Raw genomic sequence first — 12,690 nt, 5'->3', positions numbered from 1 at the left:
AGTCTTTGGAAAAACTTCTGATTTCAGTAAAGACTTTCGCTTGAAAACTATGAATGGGGTAATTTATGTCCATCTGCTGGGCAAGTGTGATGGACATCAACTGCTTTTCACCCCCTGATGTAAGAACACTTACGTCTTCCTTTCCTTTGGCGTCAACCATCCAATTAGATGGCATTTCAAAATATATGGGAGTTTGGTCAGTATTTCGTATCTGACCAAGAAGGTATTGCTTTTCTGTGCGCCGCCTAATTATGAAGTGCTGAAATTTCACAAGTTTTTCTTCATAATTTTTTGGCAGCTTCTATGGAACTGAAGTTCACCTCCAAAGTGGAAAACCCCAGCACTTCATAAACAGATCAGTCCAGCTGCAACATTGTTGGTATTTTTGTGTAGGGAAATTTATTTTTGTTGCTACGAGTATTTGAAAGGCTGCTACATTGAAAGATGAACAATATGTAATTTATATTTACTTTGTTGGATAATGTATGAAAATGCAGTGGTCAAAACTTGGGGCAGAGAAAAAAAGCTCGTCTTCTACTCTTCTTCTTCTTCTTCTTCTCTTTTTTCCTAATGCAGAGGTTTTGGCGCCAGTATTTACCTTTGGGCCTGCAAAGCATGCCTGTGTAGCGCTACATATATTCGAAAGCAGAAGTTAGTTGTGGCGGCACCTACCAACATTTTTGAGAACTTCTGCTTACTTTGCACTCGATTTAAGCCACAGGCAGTTTCTTGGATTACAAAAACCAGGGGGAAAAATGCAGCTTAGATTTGAGTAAACATGGAATCTCCAAATGTCTGAATAGAATATTACAAATTTTTATTCTCTCTCCCACCACCCCTACACAACAGTATGCATATTGATGGTATTTATTACTGGATGGTAATAGTTGTATAAAACTGCATATTTACTGGTTTCTATCTGTTAAGGATTGTCCTTATCAACCAGTCTGCTATGATTTCTCTTAATTTTTGTGAATTATATTTCATGTACCACCCTCACTGAAGTGATCAGTAAAAATTAAACATCAGTCATAGCTCTTCACTTAGTGTCTATTTTTTATGTATTTCACTAATTTGAACGACTTTTGAGTAACATACCTTATTACATTTCAGAATCACTTGGAAACTGTTTCTTTCCACAACTGTAAATACTTCTCATAACCCCTAGTATGAATTGAGTAAAAATGATGTAGATTGAAGCTCTATCCAATATGAGATTTTTGTATCCTTAAGAGACACTATTTAGTACACAACAGTTTAGTAGTGCTGAATTGTATGTTTTAGAAGTTGTTAGTGTATAACCATACAGACCTATAGTTTAGAAGTAGCATGGCTGCTGAGCTGAATACTGTGGACTTCTTGTGATCATTCTGGTGCAGTAGTCCATGTAACGTCTAGTTGCATGCTTTTCATCTTGTAGATATATTTAAAGTAGATTGCTTCCCATTCAACAATAGACATGTTTGAGATTTGTGGAAACTTCATGGAGTTCTAAGTAGGTTTTTTTTCCAGTCAGTGGACAGCTGGTACCTTGGTTGGTGATTATTAATGATTGCTTCATGGGGCTCTGGCATTCTCAACACACACTTGAAGTTTTCGTGAGTCATTGAGTAGATCTGTAGTTGCTGTGTGGTGAAAATCTCTGAGAGAATTGGACAAGACTAACCCCATACTCCAAAGGAATAGGTTTGAGACACTTTGTCCCACGGATGAGAAGGAAAGAACCAGCAGAACATGCCCCTATTTATTGATGCCACCTTTGAAGACCAGATGGAAGCTAAAGAGGTTGTTTGTTGGTAGCTGTTCAGATTTAATTGACTGGTGTTTCCTGTTAAGAAATTAGTGTTACAAGAGAGGAAAAATTCGTTGTGGACTCTTTGCATTTTGGGTGGAATTGTCTACAATTTGAAAGATGTCATAATGATACCAATCAAGAATATGGATTGTAGTTAGATGTAGATCATTATAATGTTGGTGCAAATGAGGTATACTGCTTGTGATCTGATGCAATTTTTCTTTCTGTAGATCACAAGAAGTGACAGTGTCCCAGAACAACAGTTGATTTGCAGCATCCTACCGAGAGGTGGTTGATAGGTTAAGTGTACAGTGATAGCAGTCATTTTGGTAGCAGAGTGGATTTAAAATTAATGTGTTCTGTTTTTGACATTAATCAAAGTCAGATATCCTCAAATAAAATAATGCTGGCTCACAAACAACATTTGAATAAAATATCGGGTGTGAAATACTGGTAGCCATAAAATAAAAATTCCAGTATTTAACAGCACATAAGTTTGCAGAAAAGACCCAGAACTCCCCATTATTTAAAAAAGTAACTGCCCTTGAATAATACTGAGCACTGTGAATTAGTTAATACCCTAAGCAGAATTTAGAGGAATGAGAAAGGTGACCAGAGGACTGTGTATTTGTAGCAACAAGCAGATACATAAGGTCTATCAGGATAAAAAATAGACAACTCTATGAAATTGTATGGTGGAGACTAACTAGCAGTTGTCATTTTATTATGTGTAGCTAAATAATACTTAATGCATTATTTGATGACTGCCTTGAGCGATTAATTTGATAAGTATATGCAAGAGAGAGATTATACACACTTTATGTATACACAGGCCAAACCCTTTCAACAGTAGGCAGTAATGCTTGCTACATCCTGATTTGAGTGAGAGTTATATATTCCAAAGAGTTTCTTACTGTAATACGTGAAATTTTTTCAAGTGTCCCTTGCTCCCTGTGACATATGGTATTACATGTTCATTCTGCATGGTGGTTGTCGAAGCATCCCCAGAGCTTAAGGTTACAAGACTGGTGACACTCAGAAACCTCATGCTCACCAAATTTGTGCCCATTTAAAACGGGCCAAGGCATGTGGGAATTTGGGGTAACAAATTTGTGGCTGCAGCAGCCAAGGATGTGTGTGTAGTATCTACTACAATGCTGTGAAAAATGGGGTCTGCTTGCAGTGAGCTGCTTGTTAGCACTGTATGCATCCACAAGCTTTAACATTTGTCATTGTCAAGTTCTTTGTTCGTTTTGTTTACTGGTGGACAACCAGCCTCAAACTTTGAGGCTTCTATTTTATTATTGTATTTTTTACTGAGAATTATATTATTGTATGACTACTTGTCATTTTGACGTATTTAGGAGAAAGATTTTACTACCTTTAAAGCACACATGTTCACAGAATTATTTGCGGACACTAGTAACAACTTGGATGCTGAACACCCCAAACTTGATGATGATGATGATGATGATGATGATGATGATGATGATGATGATGATGATGCCTCTAAGTGTGACCCAAACCCCCCTCCACCCCACCCGCCCATAGGCAGAAATACACCTTTGTGTTTGCTATGGCATGAAAGTAGACTGACTCCATGAGGGACTGACTGATGGACTTTTTGCCATTCTTCAAACACATGCAATGTTAGTAGTTCATGAAGGTTGCAGGCTGGGGCCTGGTAGGACAGTAAAAGTAGTCTCATTTCATCACAGACATGCTATGTCGGCAATACGTCAGGAAAATGGGCAGCCAGTCAAGGATCCATAGATTCCTCAAAGTGTCTGTGATTTGAACTGGAGTGTAGGGTATTGCATTATCTTTTTGGAATATGCCCATAGGTACAATGGTTGTAATGGGTATGACAACATTTACCATTCTTGTCACTTACTGGGAAACACTGAATTTCCCCATCAGTGATTTGTAATATAGTAGTCGTCATATCCAGTAGCTTCCAATATAAAGCAGGGAAGCTTATTAATGACAACAGGATGCGGTATTTTAAGAATAACCTTAAAGGGGTGGTATGGAATTGGTATGTGTAGAAAGAGATGCTGACATCAGATTCAGTTTATTCCATAGTAAGTTTGTGTCAGTTTGTGAAACTTACTTCCCTAAAAAATTCACCAGAAGATCAATTTAAAAAAAAGTAAGCTGTGGATAACAAAGGGAATTAAGATTCCATATAAGAGGAAGAGAGAAATTTATGTAAAGACCCAAGTAAAGATCTGACACTACATGTATACTCCAAAAAATACTGTACTGTTTCAAGGTAAAGTCCTCAAGATGTGCAGAAGTGTGTGTGTCCTTACAGAAATAAGTGATGCCAATAATAAGAGTAAAATTTTATGAAACATTGTCAAATGGGAGCCAGGACAGCCAGTCAGTGTAAAAGTCTTCCGTCAAGTGAAAATTTTACTTTCTTTATTTTCGCGAAGTTATGATCTGTCCGTTCATTTATTGACGTCTCTGTTCACTGTAATAAGTTTAGTGTCTGTGTTTTGCAACCGCACCGCAAAACTGTGCGATTAGTAGACAAAAGGACGTGCCTCTCCAATGGGAACCGAAAACATTCGATCGCAAGGTTATAGGTCAACAGATTACTCCACAGGAAAACACATCTGATATATTCTATATGACACTGGTGACAGCATGTGCGTCACATGACAGGAATATATTGTTGACCCACCTAACTTGTACACTTGGCGAATGGGTAAAAAGATTCTTCTACCTTGCCTGATTTAGGTTTTCTTGTGGATGTGATAATCACTCCCAGAAAAGTGATGAAAACATAACGGACGGACGGATAATAATTGTTTGAAAATAAAAAGTTAAACTTTTCACTCGAAGGACCTCTCGTTCCGCAGCTGCTCACGCTAACCACGGGACCACGGCGCTCCTGAGCTCCGACTATCTGTGATGTTGACTATCTTGCACATGGACTACTGAGTTTGTATATTTTGCTTATTTTTTCATAGTTCCACACAACTTCTTCCTGTTTTCTCGATAGATCTGTGTTCAGTTTTTCAATGCCTATCCACTGTGCCAACTTACAACGAAATCTGAGGGGGATGCGATGGGGAGGTTCCCTTGTAAGCCTATTACAGTTTGGATTCCAGAAGGTATGCTGCACTGAAAATGCTATTTATACATCCACTCACCAAATAGTATTAGCCTTAAATAATGGTACATCACCAGTTGCTATTTTTGTGATCTTTCTAAGATACTCGATTGTGTAGATCATTATACACTCATAGAAAATTGAAGTTTTATGGAACTGATGGCTTTACTCGCAGCTGGATTAAAGCATTAAAACAGACAGAATGCAAAAAGTTGCACTGAATATTTCAGACCGTGTGAGGAAGGTTGAAAATTTTAGTGACAGGGATAAAACGTAAAGGGAGTCCTGCAGGATTCAATTTTGGTCCACACTTATTCCTTCTATATGTGAACGACATTCCACTGAACACCAACAAGCAAGATTGGTACTTTTTGCAGACAGTACTAGTGTTATAATAAATACCATTTTAGAGAAAGCAACAAGAGTTGGTAAATGATATTTTCCAAATAATTACAGGATTTTCTGAAAATGGACTCTCCCTAAATTTTTGAAAAAAAAAAAAAAGGTTCCATTCGGTTCTCTTCCACAAATAGCCACACCAACAATTCATGTTGCCCATGATCAGGATTCAGTTAATAGGTTAGACTGCTCCAATTTTTTTTGTGTATGTACATACTAATGAAAACTTCAATGTGAAGTAGTGTATTAGATCTACATCTACATTTATACTCCGCAAGACACCCAATGGTGTGTGGCGGAGGGCACTTTATGTGCCACTGTCATTACCTCCCTTTCCTGTTCCAGTTGCGTATGGTACCTCCGTTTCCTGTTCCAGTTGCGTATGGTTCACAGGAAGGACAACTGCTGGAAAGCCTCCGTGCAAGCTTGAATCTCTCTAATTTTACATTTGTGATCTCCTTGGGCTCATCCAGAAACGCACCCTCTCAAAACCTGGACAGCAAGGTACACCGCGATGCAGATCGCCTCTCTTGCAGAGTCTGCTACTTGAGTTTGCTAAACATCTCCGTAACGCTATCACGCTTACCAAATAACCCTGTGATGAAACATGCCACTCTTCTTTGGAACTTCTCTATCTCCTCTGTCAACCCGACCTGGTACGGATCCCACATTGATGAGCAATACTCAAGTATAGGTCGAACGAGTGTTCTGTAAGCCATCTCCTTTGTTCTCCTTTGTTGATGGACTACATTTTCTAAGGGGGTCTCCCAATGAATCTCAACCTGGCACCTGCCTTACCAACAATTAATTTTGTATGATCATTCCACTTCAAATCGTTCCGTACACACATTCCCAGTTATTTTACAGAAGTAACTGCTACCAGTGTTTGTTCCGCTATCATATAATAAAGGATCCGTCTTTCTATGTATTTGCATTACATTACATTTGTCTATGCTGTGTTCTGTTTGCTAAAAACTCTTCAATCCAGCCACACAGCTTGTCTGATATTCCGTAGGCTCTTACTTTATCAGATGACATTGTGGAACTGTATCGAATGCCTTCCGGAATACGAGGAAAATGGCATCTACCTGGGAGCCTGTATCTTGTATTTTCTGGGTCTCATGAACAAATAAAGCGAGTTGGGTCTCACACGATCACTGTTTCTGGAATCCATGTTGATTCCTACAGAGTAGGGCTTCTCAAACAATTAAGTTCAGCTATGTTTGCTCTTTGTACAGTTCCTAATCTTGGAAACACACATCAGCCTCCTGACACATTTTGCATATTTCCACTCAGTAATGTTGTACGGAATAATTTTCTAGGGTAACTCATCACTTAGAAAGAAAGTATTGATTGCACCAATGCGAGCAGTAAGAATAATACATGGTGGTCACCCACGGACATCCTGTAGGTACCTATTTAAGGGCTTAAGCATTATAACGGCAGGCCTCACAAATGTGCGAGATACCAGTGCAAGACTAGTAAGTGTAAGGTTAACAGTTTATTAGTGCCAGTGCAGGTAGGTGTAGATTCTACAGGAAGCTACCAATATTTTTGCCATGTGCGGCCATATCGTGAGTGTATAGGGTAAGTCTAGAACAATGTCATTGAAAATAAAGGTTATTCAAGTTGAGCTATGTACCAGGCTCTGACAGAATTCCTTTTAGGTTTTCCTTTGGATTCACTGCAGAATCATCTCTCTCTTTGCTTTATTTATTAAAAATCTTGTGTGCATTGAAGTCCTGCGACTGAAAGAGTGTATAAGGTTAGTTGTGCTTTTTTTTTTTTTTTTTTTTTTTTTTTTTTTTTTTTTTTTTTTTTTTTTTTTTTTTAATTTACTGGACATTGATGATACTGATTATTAACTTTATGCATTTGTTGTGGACTCTAAATTACATCTTAAGCCTAAAGGAAAGGAAAAATCTCCAAGAACAAGCACTGGTCCATGGGAAACTAAAGGTGTGAAACACAGTCTCTTTTCTCACACACAGTATCTTGCAAAATGTTACTCCAGGTGAGCAGGTGTGTGTTATTAGGTTCTCAACAAGCATTGTACACTTTATTACACTGTCAGTTGTTAATTGAAATAGTCATAGTAATTAAATTCTTGGGCATGTGATTAGTTCACATAATTTTTGGTTGATGCAATTTAATATGTTGTACTGAACAGTAGATATGTAACTGAAGCAAGTTACATCGGGTGTGGCCCAAGGTAGTGAAATTGGACTGCTAATGATGTAAATACACACTGATCTCATTGGTTGTTGAGGGTGCTATTTACTGGAAAGTATCCTCATTGAATGCGTTAAAGAAATTCAGAATCACTTACATATTGTTTTCACTTGGTGTGCTGATATGCAGCCTTTTTAAAAGGCAGTATTGTTCTTACGGAACCTTGTTCATTAAACTTACCTGGTGGTGGAAGATGATAGAAACATTAGCTCTTCGTTAGACGTAGAGAATCGGTGTTTAAGGAACAGTGTGCAGCAATTCTGCCACTGCAGTCATGTAAGTCTCACAGGAGTCATGAAAGTAAGATAAGATATATTGTTGTGCATACAGAAGCATAATGGCAGTAGTTTAGTCCCATAAGACCTTGCCACAAATTTCCAAAAATAATAGCAGTAAATTTACCCTCACACCATTCACAGATGGGATACAAAGAATGAGACATGGTGGTAAGAAGAACTGTCCACTATGTACAGTGCAGTATGTTTGAAAAATATGTATATGGATAAAATAATACAAGAATTTAACATTATTCTCATGATAGGGGGTGTCAATTTCTTGTAGTTCTAGGCGGCAAATCTATGAATTATATCACACAATATGTTATGTAAGTTAATAGTAGAGTACCTTGTTTGGTTTTTAGGGTTCTGTAGCTCAATTAGTAAAATGGAACTCTTTTTAAGATAATTTCATTTGTCTGTCTGTCTAGAACTCTTCTTCTCAGCGATGAGTAGAAATGCTAAGTTGAAGTTTATGTCAGGTACTAAGGTGTATGGTCCATTGGCAGTGTAAGCAATTTAAACTTTTAAATTAATGCAGCCTCGCTCATCTAAAGTAATAGATGAATTATCTGCATACACATTATGGTGTAGCGGTAAAGCTCATGCCTAGAAACAGAGGGGTCACGGGATCAAATCTTGGTTGGACAGATTTTTCTGTCTTATTTTTAACATAGCTTTCACATCTCAATTATGTGAGCTGCTGCCAAAAACACACGTGGTTTAGTTTCCATGTTAAACTGCTGGTTCCCTTTCCGTGGTTGGATGTGGGTAGGTTAGGGATACACAAGTCACCCACGTGATGCCCAGTAGAAAGACTTGCACTAGGTCACTGAGGCACATGAAGTTATTGTTATTAAGTTTGTTCGGAACCCTCAGAGTCAGTCTTCTACTTGCACTTGTCTGTCCCCTCCTCCTCCTCCTCCTCCTCCTCCTCTCTCCTCCCCCCTATCCCCCCCCCCCCCCCCCCCCGCCCCGCCTTCGTAAAAGATTTTTTTAAATGTAGTAATATTGTGTGTGTGTGTGTGTGTGTGTGTGTGTGTGTGTGTGTGTGTGTGTGTGTGTGTGTGTGTGTGTCATGAAATACTGTAGTTCTAGCACACGCATGAGGTAAACTAGACACAATTTTGTAATATTAGCCTGATTTTAAGGACTACCAATATTGCACGAATAATCATTTCCATTATCGTTTAGAAACATCTGTGTTAGATTATTTCATGTTTCCATATCATTTGTGAAATGGAAGTGTCTCGTCGACAAAACTGTTGTTTAAATTTCATTTAATTTAACCTTCATATAAGGTGTTATCAATTTGCTGTGAGACGGGGGGAATTTCAAGCATTTCCATAAAGACTAAGATTTATTTTTACACCACTCTTTTGTGTGCTATAGACAGTTCTACAACTCTATATAAAGGTTTTTTTTTCTTTACAGTGAAACATCTGGAGCAAACTTCAACCAACACTGACAACCAAGATTGTGTGGCTTGGTCAGTTTGGCTTCGAAAAAATGGAAAGAAAACCTTCTTAATAGCAGATAATGCATATTCACATGTAAAACCACCACTTTGCTTTAAGCTTTACTTCAGATAATCTGATGTTGCAGCAACTGACAGTGCTTTTGAGTGTGGTATTATGGATATGAACATTTTGTGATGTAATGTACCTGAAATATAATGTTTCTTCAAGAAACTGAAATAGTACTTTGTAAAAAAAAAATCACAAAAAATTAGCTTGAAATACATACTGATTCTAATTATAAAAATAATTCAACAATTTGTTCTATTTGAATAGTATTTTCTGTACTACACTGCATAAAAACAAGGTGAATATTTACATGTGGATGCTACCATATAAAAATATGAAGACAGCCGTGTGCAGTAGTACGTGACATTTGCTTTGCTGTTTACAGTGGTCAGAATGGAAGGCAGAAGAGGTTTGACCACATTTAGTTGTTTGGTGTGTAGTTGATTTATTTCATTATTTAAAGCATAAAATTTCAGTCAAAAAAATGACAATTAAAATACATAAATCCTTTGTAGTGACTTGAACCATACAGCTTAGAATAAAATTGAAGATATAAGTTTTTATGTTCTAATGGTCCATTCACTCTCAACGAGACCTTACTTCCATGTATTAGCGAGGTGGCACAGCAGTGAGACACAGTAGTGGCTTTCAGAAAGCTGGCAGTACAAATAATCATCCATCCATCCATCCAGATTTAAGTTTTTTGTGGTTTTGCTGAATTCATTAAGGTAGAGATCAAAATGGTTCCTTTGGAAGGGATAAGATAGATTCCCTTCCCCAACCCAAGTTTTGTTCCATCCCAAGTGACCACTATGTGAACAAGACATTAAAAGATAGTCTTCCTTTCTTACTTGCATGTCGGATACTGGTACAAAATGTATAGGTAAATTCAACAACCAAACATTTCTGGAAGTTCTTAAGTTTTATTTGAACTGGATGTTTGCATTGTTTCTTGCCCCAAACAAGTATGCATTGGGAAGTTTTCACTTTATTGAATGTGTCAAATGAAGAGAACTTAAAGAATTCTGCTGATAAGACTCCTAGAAGAATAGTTCATGTGAAATAGAAGTGCATTGAATGCTGATGTTTCCTCTACAATGAAAGGTGTTGGCCTGAAATGAGTTTCTGGATGTAAAAAAAAACTAAAATAGTCACTAAAAGGATGTTAAATTTTTGGAATTTGTAAGGATAAACTGATGAATAGAATACCATAAGCACTGAAAGGAGGGATATAACCAACTGTATAAAATACTATATGGTCATTGCAGAATCATTATCAGTCCTCACATGCAAAGAAAGTAATCTAATTTCCATAACATTCTGCTGGATATGACCATATGTAAATTATCCACAGTGTCATTTAAAAATCTTATGTTAAAAGACAAGTTTAAGCAGTGGACAGTTTAATGTGTAGTTATTTGTAAAGAAAGGCAGGAACTGGTTCTGGTCATATCACAGTGCAAGATTATTTTGTAATGAACAGGTTCTTCATTGTTCTTCAATGTTGTGTTTTAAATCACTTCAGTGTAAAGGAAGGTATTTATTCTATAACAACAAACTTTTCAAATATTAGAGTTGGCAAATTTCCTGTTGGCTTCTCTCTCTGGTTCTTTGGCTGACGTTCCTCTGATGATTTGCTGTGGTTTTGCCAGCAGAAGTGGTTGACATTGACAAAGTTTCATCCTCCATTGCTGGTGGTGGACTGGAGCCAAGCTCGTGGCCGCAGACTATATGTCCCTGGTATGCCAACGTCTGATGGCTCCTCCAGTCATAACCATTGCAGTTCTCTTGTTAACTATGACGGTCGTTCGCTGCAGCTAGGGAAGCCAGGATTCATGTACCTTGAGGCAATCTTATTGAAGCTATTTTTGTGTTTGTATATGTCTGTAGTTTCTCTGAACAAGAGGGTGTGACAGTTCTTCTCTACAGCCAGAACTTCCGTGTTGGCGAGTTTTACTACGTGGATGGTCTCGCACAGCGCGTGCTCTGCCACTGCTGATTTCTGTGACTTCCAGTGTCACGTATGTTCTGTGATCTTGGTGTTGATCAACTGTCCAATTATTCCAATATAAACTTTTCCAAACGTGCATGGTATGCAGTATCAGTATATTGCCAACATTGCAAGTGGTTCCCTTTTCTCCTTTGATGATCTGGGACCCTTTTTGATCTTCTTTGTCGGTTTGTAAATAGTCTTTAAGCTTTGTGTGCATGATATATGGTCAATTCGGTCAGTCACTCTGGGAGTGTGTGGCAGAAAGGCCATACCAGACATTCCTTTTCCTGATTTGTCACTTTGCCAAGTGTTTGACTCTGTGATACTTCTAATGTAACCTGTGGAGTACCCATTGGTCCTCCCAACACTTCCCATGTGTTGCATTTTGCATCTGAGGTGCTGTGGCTCACATATTCGTCTTGCTTGTGGTAGGAACATATTAATCGTACCTCTTTTCTGGCTCGGGTGGTGATTTGATAGTTTGTGTCGGTACCGATCCATGTGTGTCAGTTTTTGATACATGCTGTGTCCCAGGTTTTCACCATCTCTTGTGACCAGCACATCTAGAAATGGTGGTGTCCCCCCCCCCCCCCCCCATTTCTGTGGTAAATTTTATGTTGACATGGAGGCTGTTAGCATCTCAGCAAGTCACCGTCCTGTTCTTCCCCATGGCTCTACACAACAAAGGTATCATCAAAGTGTCTGTTCCATACCTTAAGTTTACTAAGTGCCAAGTGCAGTGCCTCTTGCAAACGTTTTCTTCTGTTGTTCAGTGCAGCACTCGAGTTTGTTATTCATGCTCTTGCGAGTGATACTTTCGATCTTGTCCCAGTCGTTTCGATGCATTCTGCTAATTAGTTGATAGAAAATATCCTAAAGTTCCTCATCTGTTCTTGCCAAGTCTGTCCATGTTGTAAGAATTCACTTGTGAAGAAAAGCTCATTCCATTCTGTCGTAGATACGGTATGCTCGGGCAGTAGTGAATAGGCGCTTACATTTCAAGAACTTCGATGTAGCACCTTCATCCCAGTACTGTGACAGGAAGTTGAGAGAGGACATCAATCGTGCTTTCTTCTTTCGTCGTTGGTCAAGTCACCTGTACAGTCTACAGATCTCGTCCCTGTAGAGGCATAATAAAAAATTGTTAAGGCTTTTGTGGCCACTTGCTGGCAAACTGCCTGTTGGCTTCTGTCTTGGGTTCTTTGGCCGAAGTTCGTCTGATGATTTTTCACACGAACGTCGGTCAAAGAAACCGAGAAAGAAGCCAACAGGCAATTTGTCAACAAGTGGCCATGAAAGCCTTAACAATTTTATATTAGAGTTGGAGCCAATGTCCTGTTACTTGT

At 38.4% G+C, this 12,690-nt stretch overlaps 1 long non-coding RNA gene across 1 annotated transcript in view; it reads left to right on the top strand.

The window, feature by feature from the left end:
* The window catches only part of LOC126298461 (uncharacterized), a 52,711-nt gene extending 43,119 nt beyond the window's left edge, over positions 1 to 9,592 (top strand). Inside the window, exon 5 of the long non-coding RNA XR_007552611.1 lies at positions 9,260 to 9,592. This is a non-coding gene — a long non-coding RNA (uncharacterized LOC126298461). The remainder of the gene's footprint in view (positions 1 to 9,259) is intronic.
* Positions 9,593 to 12,690: the final 3,098 nt, after the last annotated feature.

The sequence above is a fragment of the Schistocerca gregaria genome, chromosome X (genome assembly GCF_023897955.1).
Source record: "Schistocerca gregaria isolate iqSchGreg1 chromosome X, iqSchGreg1.2, whole genome shotgun sequence".
Lineage (NCBI taxonomy): Eukaryota > Metazoa > Arthropoda > Insecta > Orthoptera > Acrididae > Schistocerca > Schistocerca gregaria.
Note: the sequence above shows the minus strand (reverse complement) of the source record. Positions and strands in the feature narration are given on the sequence as shown.